The sequence below is a fragment of the Oryctolagus cuniculus genome, chromosome 11 (genome assembly GCF_051225735.1).
Source record: "Oryctolagus cuniculus isolate XC-2025 breed Fujian yellow rabbit chromosome 11, ASM5122573v1, whole genome shotgun sequence".
NCBI classification, from domain to species: domain Eukaryota; kingdom Metazoa; phylum Chordata; class Mammalia; order Lagomorpha; family Leporidae; genus Oryctolagus; species Oryctolagus cuniculus.
Window position 1 is genome coordinate 40389858 of NC_142877.1, and position 14077 is coordinate 40403934.

General features: G+C 39.8%; 1 protein-coding gene across 4 annotated transcripts in view; it reads left to right on the forward strand.

Moving 5' to 3' along the window:
- Nucleotides 1-14077, forward strand: part of MACROD2 (mono-ADP ribosylhydrolase 2) — a 2169899-nt gene that overhangs the window by 1535496 nt on the left and 620326 nt on the right. The gene's annotated exons all lie outside the window — the stretch shown is intronic.

Here is a 14077-nt window from a genome sequence, read left to right on the forward strand (position 1 = left end):
GATTATGGAAAAATATTTCCTGGAATCAAATTGAGTGTAGCAGTGACTTATTCAGAATCATATAGAAACCAGACTGTGAATGCAGCACCATGTCCTACTGTTTAATCTTTTCTCAGAAGAACACAAATTGGCATTCTCCTAGTGATTAGTTTCTTTATTTAGGGGAAAGAAATGAATTTCTGTTTATCCCTTACTCTCTCGATCTCTGAAAAAGTACATAATAGTTTCCTAAACCTGCTCTAGAAGCTTGAAGATGCCAGTACTCCTTGGGTAATGGGCTCTTTATTCTAACTTTTCAGTATCCTTATCCCTTACCCTTCCAACATCTTATTGAGATAAGATTTTACCAAAAAAAAAAAATCTAGCAATTTCTAGCCTCCAGTTATTTTGATTGATTCTTAATGTTATATTTAAATTATGTTCCCATTGCATTGAAAATATCTGTGCAGTGATTGAACTGAAGCATGCTTTGAAATTAACAGTGTTAACTGAAGCTTGCACTGCTTGCACTGTAGTGTAGCAGGTTAAGCTGCTGCCTGCGCTGCTGGCATCTCATGTGAGTGCTGGTTCAGATCCCAGCTGCTCCGCTTCCTATCCAGCTCCCTGCTGATGTGTCTGAGAAAGCAGCAGAAGATGGCCCAAGGTACTTGGATGCCTACACTCATGTGAGAGAACTGGAAGAAGCTCTTGGCTCCTGGATTTGGATCTGACAAGCTCCAGATATTGTGACCATCTGGGGGGTAAACCAGTGGATGGAAGATAAATTTCTCTTTCTCTCTCCCTTTCCCTCTCCCTCTCCTTCTTCCTTTGCCTCTCCCTCTACCTCTCCTTCTCTCCTTTCTCTAACTCCGCCTTTCAAAAAAAAAAAAAAAACTTAAATAATGTTAACCACTTTCTGTTAGACACCTATAATTGTACCTGACACGTTATGTGATTTTATAACTCTCAAAATAATCTTGATGGGTCAATACTATCCCCCCCCCCCATTGTCATTGTGCCATGAGGGATCTGAGACTCTAGGATATTCCATAGCAAACTTTAGAAAGGAGAGAGGTAGGAAAAGAAGTCAGATGTTAACTCCTGAGGGGCACCTGAAAGCTTTTCTGACTTCTCCATGCCAATGAGCAGCACTAAGGGAAGTACCTCCTGTCCCACAAAGAATCGTGGTTTAAGACCACAATGTCTACAGTCATGGACACAGTACATTTCTCAAAGTCTACCCACCAAGCATCTTGTCTGAAGAATTCAAATTCTCCTTTCCAGGGCAGGATGCTACAGCCTCTCTAAAGATCTCCTGGGCTGAGGGGTTTCAAACCCCACAACTGGGAGATCCATATGCATCTATGGCAGGTGTACTGGAGTTTTGATGCTGAGTCCCTAGACTGCTCTCACTATGAACTGTGTCTTCTGCATATTGCCAGCTTTCTGAATCAGGTCATTAGTGTGCATTGCAAATAATGCTGGGTTTATGGAGAAAGCAGAATGACCATGAAGGTCTGTCCCCAGCCGATTGCAAATACAGGCTGTGAACTTTAGATGAAGCAATTGTAATAGGTTTTTCAGTTGACACACAGTTATGACCAAAGCCTTTGAATCATTTTTTGTCTCCTTAATAACCATGTGTTTGCTCATCTGTATCTTTAATAAGAACAGAGCATTGCTAGGTTAACAGTTTTAAAACCATTCTTTGCTTTAGGTGGTAAGCATCATGTAGTAATTTTCAAATCAGCTGAATCACTTTCTCTCATCTCTTTCAACACTGCCCTTTCCTCACCAATGTGATCTCTCTCTTTTTCAAAACACTTATACAATACACACACACACACACACATCCTGCAATTGTTAGTTACAGCAGTTTCTAAATTACGAAAATTGATGAATTGACATCAAGGTCTTCTCTCTGTATGAATCTTATTTATCCACCACACATGATTATTTACGTATACTTATATGTATAGAATGAATATTTGCAGAGCCGGCGCCGTGGCTCAATAGGCTAATCCTCCACCTTGCGGCGCCGGCACACCGGGTTCTAGTCCCGGTCGGGGCACCGGATTCTGTCCCGGTTGCCCCTCTTCCAGGCCAGCTCTCTGCTGTGGCCAGGGAGTGCAGTGGAGGATGGCCCAGGTGCTTGGGCCCTGCACCCCATGGGAGATCAGGAAAAGCACCTGGATCCTGGCTCCTGCCATCGGATCAGCGCGGTGCGCTGGCTGCAGCGGCGGCCATTGGAGGGTGAACCAACGGCAAAAGGAAGACCTTTCTCTCTGTCTCTCTCTCACTGTCCACTCTGCCTATCAAAAATAAAAAAAAAAAGAATGAATATTTGCATTCATACATGCACATAATATATATACTAAGTGTATGTATGACTTACATTTATTCTTAAGGATTCCTTTTCTAATTTAATGAGAAGGAGCCCAAACTTCCAGGCCAAGTTCCCAGCACTATAAAGAAATTCTTTGAACCATGGAGACAACCAAGTTATGAAGTAGAATGTATTAACAATGATGGAAGATATTTATTGAGAACTGACATTTTTCCTAGTCTATGTTAAGTGTTTCATGTATATAGGCTACCTCACAAAGTTTTTGAAAAAAGAGAATTAAAAGTCTGAGTGTTTTTTTTTTTTTTTTTGGTGTAATAAACTTAGTCAAAAGCAAGAATTATACCTTAGTGCTGTTTAGGGACTTTGTTCTTATGTATTTCCAAAGATACCAGGCTGACTGGCAGTGGGGGTCTGTTTCATTGGCTTCCATGGACCCATTTAACAGAAAAAAGAAGAGTACCCAGGGTTCCTTCTTAAGCAGCAATGTTAGCTGTAATGTACATGTGAGTGTGTCTATTGGTCCCTTTACTCCCTCGTCTGATTTAATGGAGATTCCAGGTAGTGGCAGTTTGTTCAGTGATTTTGAGACTGATTAATGAGTTGTCACTCTTTTATTGGATATAGGTAATCAGGGGCAGGAATAAAAGTGTGTCTAGCATCTGAGTGCCCAGAACATTCAACAAGTGATAAATGGAACTGTCAGGGTCTTTGAGATGTGTGATTTATGCGCCTACCCTTGGGTTACTACGCTTACTATAAAACCTACAATTCAGCCCTTACCCCAAATGCTGATGGCTTTTATATTTAAGAATTCTGCTTGTGAAATATCATATGGCTTTGAGCAAATAGCTGTCATGCCTGTCAAAATCTTTTCTTAAGGGGCAGCCCATGAAATTATAGTTGTGAAATTTGATGCATATTTTGAGAGAGAATTAATTACTTAAGCTTTTACAGCAGATTCACTTTCATTACCAGTTTTTCTCTCTATTATAACCTCTATGCTCAGTTTTCCTATATGAATTATAACCTTCTCATTGCAGACTGACCCCTCATTTCAACTAATTTTTAAAGACGGGAATTGATTGACATTTTCACAGGCCAGACTGGCTCCCTTCATAAATCTGTAAAATAAAACTGAACTTTCTGCTTTGTAAAATCTCTCTATTGTGATCTTAATAGAGACCTAGACAAGCCTAGAGGATAACTCTATTGACCTCATCAAGTACCTTGCTGCAAGATAGCTCTCCAAACTAGACTATTAGCCATTCCCTTTTGGGAGACTATGCATATTAAGTCATAATTATGGCATCTGACAAGAATCACTAGGACAGCTGAAATCCTAAGGGCACATACTGTGGGTGTCAGAGCAGTTTGTGCACAGAATTGGAGAAGAATCTCCTTGAACCACTTGATTTCACTCTCCTGACATCGCACATGATCTGGCTGCTTGAAGCATCAACTTTTCCCAAACCATTTTCTTTACTTTGAGCCTCCAAGTGTTGTGCAGAGTTTCTCCCATTGAGAGAAACTTCCCTTCAATGCCATCTCTTCCATGAGAGTGAGGGGGTGGAGGTGAATCTGCCTTCTGCTGAACACCATGCCATGAGTAAGACTTTTCCCCATGCTCCTTGCTGTTTGTCATTTGGGGACACGGGCAACACTTCCCTCATCGCATTTGATCACAGTCCGATTTAGGGGTTGGCACATCATGTCCTGTAACAGAATAGACAATCTTCAAAAACAGGGATATGATCTTTGCACCTGAAAGTTTAAACTAAATGCTGTGGACCTGAAATGCATCTCAAGGCAAGGTCACTGATTGGTACTGCCAAGGTCAGCAAACTCGGATAGAGCCTTGTAGAAGCCCCAGAGGATTGATATTGGCCTTCTTTTCCCTCGTTTTCCCTAGGACCGTGAGTGTCAACTTTGACTGCCCTTTGGAATCACCTGGGAAACTTAAAAAAATAAATGCCTGGATTCTACCCTGAGAATTTCTAATACAGTTTCGCTTGGTTGTGACTAGGGCATCAGAATGTGTCCAGTATCCTGGGGGATTCCAATGTGTAGTGAAGGCTGAGATCCACTGAGCATGTGCAAGTAGAATTTGTTTGTCCCTTCATAGGCATTATAGTTTTATTTTCAGCTTTCAGTCTTCTTTACAGAGGGCAGCTGACTTCACATGATTTCTTAGACTGACAAGCCAGCACCTGCAAATACTGAAGCTGTGACAGGGGAATAGAATTCATTTCCACTCCTCTCTTCCCCTCACCTGTCCTCTCCTCTCCCCTCCCCTCCCCTCCCCTCCCTTTCCCTCCCCTCCTCTTCCTTTCTTCTCCTCTCCTCTCCTCTCCTCTCCTCTCCTCTCCTCTCCTCTCATCACCCTCCCATCCCCTTCTTTCCCCTCCCCTCCCCTCCTTTCCTCTCCATCCCCCTTGCCTGCCTTCCTTCCTTCCTTCCTTCCTTCTTTCCCTCCTTCTGTTTTAACATCTAAATTTTGAACATTACTTGAGTCAGATATAACAATTACTAAAATGATTATGGTGTTCTTATATTTACTTTATGCATCCTAAATTACTTATGTTCAGAGTAAAGTTTCTATTACTTTTGGTGTTATTAGAGGATTTAGAATTTGATGAGTATTTCCTGCCTTGCCCACTCTGCATCTGAGAGGTTTGCATTTTGAAAAAGATTTATATGGAAGTCTACAAAATCTGCTGTTTGAATTAACCATGCCAAATTAACCATCTTTCTGGTAGCTGTTTCTACAGTTGGGCTTAGTCTCACAATGTTACAAGTTCATGTAATTAGGTCCCATTGTTAGAGGGAGTTATGAAATATTCCAAGTAAAAATATAAGGTAACTAGGTTTGTTTGCTTAAAGAACATTTCTTTTGAAATGTAGTTTAATTTGAGCTATACTATAGTACTATCATGGTGACTGCAAGCCAGAATATGACTTGACTCCCTCTTTCAATGCTGGTGGCAGAATTTGTTAGCAAACTTCTCTGCCTTTGGTTGTAGAAATCTCCCCTTTGGTCTTTTCCTCATCTTACAGCTAATGTGTTAATTTATTTGGCCACTTGCAGACATACTTTAGCTGCAGCTTAATATCTGTCAGGTCCCTAGGAGGTGCCTGGTGCCCTATAATTTTTCAGTCCTTTGAAGTTGTTTAGCCTAGGATTCACATTCTATCTCTTACTCTAATTATTTCATCTCTATGAGCTGTGGTTTCTCTTCTTCTGTAAAATAGAAATAATAGAATATAACCAAATGGGGCTGCTTTCTGTGCACATTAAATGAAAAAAACATGTCTAAGTGCCTATGGCTGCAACTGATTCATAGGGAATCCTTCCATAGTAAATGGTAGATATTATTTAGTTCTATTTTCTAAACCCTCAATCTCAGGTTACATTTTTCCAATTATTTCTACCAGTAAAAGGAAATTTGGGCTGTAAATGGTGAATCTGCTGTACAGGGCTTGGTTTCAAACTGTTCTGAGCATTTTCACAGACATTTTGGACAGTAAAGAATCTGTGTGTTTTCAGACACCATTTCCTTACAGATCAAGGATGAACACTCCTTTCAGATGAATCAAACAGAAATTAACTTGTACAAAGGACACAGCCTTGGCTTTCTCCCCCATAGGAAGTTCCCTGTAATAATGAGACCATGCCCTCCTTGATACGATCAAACTGGAGACAATATTTCGATGCCCAGGGAAGTAAATTTTGCATTCACAAAGATGCTGAAATACAAACCAAAAGTCATCATCAGTGATTAAAGTGTGGTCTTAAAATTGAGGTATACCCCAAGTTACATACCTATTCAATACAATTGCATTCTTTTTGAGTACTTGTAGCACTGAATCAGAGAGCAGCACTAAGCATATCAATATTGTAAGAATCCTCTGGACAGATAAAGGTTATAAACTGTTAAAACATTGTGCATTTATTCAATAGATGTCCACTAAACACTATACAACATTAGCATAAATGAGATTCATTCAGTTGTTTTGAGTTGAAAAGATTTTCACCAAGTACCCATCTCTTTGTATGCAAGAGAATTTTATGGACATAGCAGACTTTTGCCAGGATGGAGAAGGGAAATTTGGGGCAAATTGTGAAGTGCCTGCACCTGGCCCTTCATTTTAGACCCTCAGTGGTACATACTATGTGAGCACTAAAGAGTGTGCAGACCTTTAGCAGAAACCCAAGGTCTGCTTGCCAAATTCAAGGACAATTCTAAGTCCACTTAAGAGCCTGATGTGTACATTCCAACAGGTTAATAGATCTGCTGGCCCCATTTCATTGGAGGATGGAGGCTGAAATAGTACCAGAAGGTAATTCCAGTTCTGAGAAAAATCAAGGGAGAAAAAAGTTTTTAGGGCAGACTATCTCAAAAAGTTTGCAAATATTTGGAGCAGGAAAATTTGACTTTTTTCAGTGATGAATATTTGTAGAAAGAATAATATCTTAACTGTAATTTTGATTCATTACTATCTATGCATTATCTCTGCTATCTGCCCTAGTCTCTTTTATATACTGCTCCCTCTACACTCACTCCATTAGAGTGTTGACGTATTATGGATGCTTATTTGGAAGAAGGATTTAATTATCCAAGGTGAAGAAATTTAGAGCAGAAGGAGGGGACATCAGTTTTGTGCCATATATTTAACAACAGAAACAGCTTATTAACATCTGCCACATTAATGCAGCCTTCTTCTCCCCCACTATCCTGGTATAGACATTTGTTGATCTTCTCATTGAAACAACATACTTTCCATCCCGATATTAACTAATAATTATCATAGAAATTTTCAGTCTTGATTTTCTGAACCTACTGAAAGATTTCTACCAGCCGGCGCCACGGCTCAATAGGCTAATCCTCCACCTTGCGGCGCTGGCACACCGGGTTCTAGTCCCGGTCGGGGCGCCGGATTCTGTCCCGGTTGCCCCTCTTCCAGGCCAGCTCTCTGCTGTGGCCCAGGATTGTAGTGGAGGATGGTGCAAGTGCTTGGGCCCTGCACCCCATGGGAGACCAGGAGAAGCACCTGTCTCCTGCCTTCGGATCAGCGCGATATGCCGGCTGCAGCGTGCCGGCCACAGCGGCCATTGGAGGGTGAACCAAAGGCAAAGGAAGACCTTTCTCTCCGTCTCTCTCTCTCACTGTCCACTCTGCCTATCAAAAAAAAAAAATTAAAAAAAAAGACTTCTACCAAGATTTTTAAAATTCCATAATAATATTGGTAAGGGGAGTGGGAATTAGAGTATGAAGTTTATGAGGGTTTTCCAAGATCAGGGGACCTGGCAACTTCTTCTCTTTCTACACAGTTGCCCTGTCCTGGGTATCCAAAGGGACAGCATGGACTTTTAAGTCATTATTAGAATACAAAGATGATACCTATGGTAGGTATCTGCATTTTGATGTCTAAGTATTCATTCTTCTTTCTTCCAACAATACATAGCATCACATAATTTATTTAATGTGTTGTGTCTGTGTGTGTGTATGTATGTGTGTAGTCACACCATCTCTGCCCCTAGTCCAGATCATGCTCATGGATTTCCATCTCAAGCCATGAAGTTGTAGTTTGTGCCCTAACACTGGCCAGAGTTACTGATGTAAGAAAGTACTCAGGGCTCAGTTATGGTAAACAAATTAATTCTATTTTTATAGTTACAAAAACTGATCAGAGATGGACACATGCTCATTAGTTCTATTGTGCTGATGAGTTTTGGGAAGCCACTGGAAAGATAAACCAAAATTGTTTCTGCTAAAATTATGTATTTAATTATTTTTTAAATTTTTATTGTTATGCAAAGTTAATTTATTTCATATATACACATTTAGGAACTAGTGGTACTTCCACCCCTGTCACTCATACTTATACTTCCTCTTCCTTCTCCCATTCCCACTTTTAATGTTCACAAAGATACACTTTCAGTTTACATAATAACCATAAAGTTAACCCTACACTAAGTAAAAGAGTTCAACAAATATTATAAAGAAAAAGAAAATACTATTCCTCAACAGAAGAGACAAGGGCTAAAAACAATCATTAAATCTCAAAGTGTCCATTTCACTCCAATACATTACATTTTAGGTACTCTATTAGATACCTCAGATCAGGGAAAACATATGGTATCTGTATTGTTGGGAATGGCCTGTTTCACTAAGTATAATGATTTCCAGTTGCATCCGTTTTGTTGCAAAAGACAGGATTTCATTTTTTAACAGCTAAGTAGTACTCCATAGTGTATATATACCATACCATAATTTCTTTATCCAGTCAAGATTTGATGGACATCTGGGTTGATTCCATATCTTAGCTATTGTGAATTGAGCTGCAAAAACATGGGTGTACAGATAACTCTTTCATATGCTAATTTCTTTTGGTTTTGGTAAATTCCTAGGAGTGAGGTAGCTAGATCAAAAGGTAGGTCTATTTTTAGATATCTGAGGTATCTCCATACTGTCTTCCACAGTGGCTGCACCAGTTTACATTCCCACCAACAATGGATTAGGGTACCTTTTTTCCTACATGCTCTCCAGCATTTGTTGTTTGTTGAGTTCTGTATGACAGCCTTTCTAACTGGGGTAAGATGAAACCTCATTGTGATTTTGATTTGCATTTCTCTGATGAGTAGTGATATTGAACATTTTCTCAAGTGTCTGTTGGCCATTTGAATTTCTTCTCTTGAAGATGCCTGTTCAAGTCCATTGCCCATTTCTTAATTGGATTGTTTGTTTTTGAATTTCTTAACCTCTTTATAGATTCTGGATATTAATCCTTTATCTATTGTGTAGCTTGCAAATATTTTTTCCCATTCTGTCAGTTCCTTCTTCACTGAGTGTTTTGCAGTTCAGAAGCTTCTCAGCTTGAAGTAATCCCATTTGTCAACTTTGGTCTTGATTACCTGTGCTTCTGGGGTCTTTTCCAAGATTTCTTGGCCTATGCCAACGTCTTGCAGAGTTTCTCTAATCCTTCTCCAGTAATTTGATGGTACTGGGTCTTAGATTTAGGTCTTTGATCCATTTTGAGTGGATTTTTGTGTAAAATGTAAGGAAGGAGTCTAGTTTTATACTTTGGCATGTGGAGATCCAGTTTTCCCAGCACCATTTGTTGAAGAGACTGTCCTTGCTCCAGGGATTGATTTTAGCTGCTTTGTCAGAGATAAGTTGGTTGTAAATGCATGGATTGATTTCTAGAGTTTTTTCTGTTCTATTGGTCTACACATCTGTTTCTCTGCCAGCACAAGGCTGTTTTGATTATAACTGCCCTGTTGTATATCTAGAAATCTGGCATTGTGATGCCTCTGACTTTGTTTTTGTTGTATAAGATTGCTTTCACTATATAGGATCTCTTTTGTTTCCATATGCATTCTAACACCATTTTCCTAGATCTCAGAAGAATATCATTGGTATTATGATTGGGATTGCATTGAATCTGTAAATTGCTTTTTGTAGTATAGGCATTTTGATGATATTGATTCTTCCAATCCACAAACACGGAAAATTTTTCCATTCAAAGATGGCTATATAGGGAATGATGTACTGTGCTGGGCAAGGGATAAACAGAAAAAAAAACAAAAGTGTAGGAAGTGCTCTCTCAAGGGAGAATTAGATAAAACCACACTGGGAATTCTACAAAAGGAAGAGGAACAGCACGGACCTGTGTGGAAGGTGCAGACATGCGGCACAAACTTGGAACAACACACAACTGCAGCAGCTGAGAGTCAGAGCAGGCAGCAGCTTGGTGGCAGTTATAAGACCAGTCTGCAGCAACCCATGGTGATATAGTTGAAAGGAGAATATGGCACAAATCCAGCCTGGAGCCCTAGGGACTAATAATGACTTGCAGACCCAGTAGAAGTAAAAGGGCCATGTATATCTCCATCCTCCCCACAATGGTGCCTGCTGCCCAGCTGAGAGAGGGCAGATGCCATTTTGGGCTTGGGTTGCAGCTACAGAAGCCTTTGTGCATGCACAGCAACTGGCTGAGAGAGGGCACCATCTTCTCATCATTGCTGGTGGCAGTGGCAGGGAGGGGGTAACATTTGACCAGTGGCTCTTATGCATACATTTGATCCAGAGATTCTAGCAGAGGAAAAACTACAGACCCCTCTGACGTTGGGCCTGGCTGGGAATATTGTCAGGGGACTGGGCACCCATATAGGTATTTTGGTGAGGCACCACCAGCCTACCAACATACCATAGACTCCAGGACTCAAGCAGCCTAAGCAGAGCTGGTTTGGTAAAATCTGTCTCTGTGTGGAATGGACAGGCTGGCAGAGCAGAGTGGAACATCTGCACCCAGTGACTGTGGGAGCCTTGTGTTCTGAGACTGGAGATTTGTTAGCTACGCAAGAGGGTGCAGGGTGTGGTTGCATTTTTGGGCAATCACTGGGTGTCCCTCCACATGTGTGGAGCTCTTTGAATGCCTCAAATGGGTCATTGTAATGGGAACTGTTTAAAGAGTGAGGACTGAACAGATTCTTTGTGCAGTACATATGGTGGTGCAGATGAGTGTTGAACCCACTAGGGGCTAACACTTGGGCATTGCTCAGCTTAGAGGAGAGGAGGTAAGAGGATGATCACACCAACAGATATGACCAAGCCCCCCTTCTGTTAACAAGAGGAAATCTACCAAGCTCAACTCAGGTGTTATCCTGGATACTCATGCCCCTCCTCTACCCCAACCAGACCTCCCTGACCAGACCTCCCTGGCCATACCCAGAACACACCTCTTGGTATTCACTGAAATCGCACACATTCTACTAAGACACAGAAGCATAGTTCAAACATAAAAGCCATCAGAGGAAAAGACCAACAAATAACTCCACAAATGCCTAAAAAAAAAGGCAGAATTTGAGAAATAAGAATAAGAAAGATACAATTACCCCTTACCCCAAAGGAACACAATATTTCAATATGAGACTGTGAATATGAAAAGACTGATGAAATCCTGGAAACAAAATTAAAAATATTAATCATAGGATTACTCAAAAACAATCAGAAGCAAATTAACAAGCTAAAGAAAATCATACATGACATGAATGAAAATTTTTCCTATGGAGTTCAGATTAAAAAGAGAAATCAAAATAAATTATCAGAAATGAAGCGGTCAATATATCAAATAAAAAATCACAATGGAAACAACAGACTTGGTGAGACAGAAGAAAGAATAGCTGAGAATATCTGAGCCTGAGCCAGAAGGCAAATCTTTGGAAAAAAAAAAGAATTTCAAAACTTAAAAGCAGTATTGGAGATACTATCAAATGAACCAACACACAGGTCTTAGGAATTCCTGAAGTTGTGGAATGAAAAATTGGACTGGAAGGGCTATTTAGTAAAGTATTTACAAAAAGCTTCCCCAATTTAAAGAAAGAAAGGTACATCCAAGTTTAGGAAGCACATAGAACTCCTAATAGACATGACCAGAAAAGTCTTCACCATGACGCATTGTAGTCAAACTTTCAACAGCAAAACATAAAGAAAAGATTTTAAAATGTGCATGAGAGAAAAATCAGATTATTTTTAGAGGATCTCCAATTAGACTAACAGCTGATTGCTCATCAGAAATGCTACAGGTTAGAAGAGAATGGCGAGACATAGTCCAAGTCTTAATAAAGCTGTCAACCCAGAATACTGTACCCTGAAAAACTCTCATTTATGAATGAAGGTGAAATAAAGACCTTCATAACAAACAGAAATTGAAAGAATTTGTCACTACTTGTCCAGCCTTACAAAAGATGCTTAGGGATGTGCTACACACAGAAACACAGAAAGATAAACATCATGATGAAAGAGCAGGATGGCAGAAAATCTCCCAGTAAAAGTGCAAAGGAAATCCAAAGTAAATAATAAGAATATTTATGGGAAAATGGCAGGGCCAAGTTGTTACTTGTCAATAGTCACCTTGAATATAAATGGCCTCAACTCTCCAGTTAAGAGATACAGACAGGCTGAATGGATTTAAAAACAATACCAATTGGCCGGCACCGTGGCTCAATAGGCTAATCCTCCGCCTAGCGGTGCCAGCACACCAGGTTCTAGTCCTGGTCGGGGCGCCAGATTCTGTCCTGGTTGCCCCTCTTCCAGGCCAGCTCTCTGCTGTGGCCAGGGAGTGCAGTGGAGGATAGCCCAAGTGCTTGGGCCCTGCACCCCATGGGAGACCAGGAGAAGCACCTGGCTCCTGCCATTGGATCAGTGCAGTGCGCAGGCTGCAGCGCCAATTGGAGGGTGAACCAACGGCAAGGGAAGACCTTTCTCTCTGTCTCTCTCACTGTCCACTCTGCCTGTCAAAAAAAAAAAAAATACCAATCTATTTGCTGCCTATAAGACACACATCTCACCAATAAAGATAAATACAGACAATGTGAAAGGATGGTAAAAGTTACAATAGTAACAGAGGACTTCAATACCTCATGATCATCAGTAAATTGATCAACTTGACAGAAAATAGAGAGAAACAAAAGAGCTTATCAACATTATTGACCAAATGGACCTAACTGATATCTACAGAACTTTTCACCCCCAGTGGCAGATTACACATTCTTCTTATCGGTGCTTTCTGTAGGATAGACCATATGCTAGGCAATAAAACAAGTCTCAGCAAATTCAAAAATCAAAATTATACCATGCATCTTTTCTGACCACATTGAAATGAAGCTGGAAATCAACAACTGAAGGATCTCTAGAATGTATGCAAATATTTGGAAATTGAACACCATGCTCCTGAATGAACTGTGGGTCATAGAAAAAATCAGAAGAGAAATCAAAAAATTTCTGGAAACTAATGAAGGTGACAATACATCACATCAAAACTTATTTGATACAGCAATCGCAGCATTAAGAGGGAAGTTTATAGCAACTGATGCCTACATGAAAATTAGAAATATATCAAATAAATGAGCTTTAATACATCTCAAGGACCTAGAAAAAATAACAACAGACCAGACCACAAATTAGTAGAAGGAAAGAAATAATTAAGATAAGAGAAGAAATAAACAAAATCTAAACAAAAAATACTAAAGATCAGTGAAATGAAGAGCTGATTTTTTTTGAAAAAATAAAACTCATATACCATTGTCCTAACTAACCAAAAAAAGAGGGAGAAGACCCAAATCCATAAAATCAGAGATTAAGAAAAAGATGAACAACAGAAAACATAAAAATATGAAGAACCATCAAGAATTACTACAGAGTTGTATGCCAACAATCTGGGAAACATAGAAGAAATGGATAGATTCCTGGACAATACGATTTACTGAAATTGAGTCATGAAGACATAGAGCACCTAAACGGACCAAAAACCAAGACAGATATTCAATCAGTTTTCAAGTCCCTCCCAAGAAAGAAATGCCAAGGATTGCATGGCTTCACTGCTGAATGCTGCCAGACCTTTAAAGAACTAATTCCAATTCTTCTTGAGATATTCAAAACAATTGAAAGGGAAAGAATCCTCCCAAACTCCTATGTAGCCTGAATTACCTTAATTCCTAACTCTGAAAAAAAAGATACAACAGAGAAAGAGAGCTATAGACCAATATCCCTGATGAACATGAATGCAAAAATCCTCAAAAAATATTAAACAATAGAATCCAAAAACTCATCAGAAAGATCATTCACCCAGACCAAGTGGGATTTATTTCTGGTATGCAGGGATGGTTCAACATTTTCAAATCAATAATTGTGATACATCACATTAACAAACTGAAGATCAAAAACATCTGGTTATCTCAATTGATGTCAA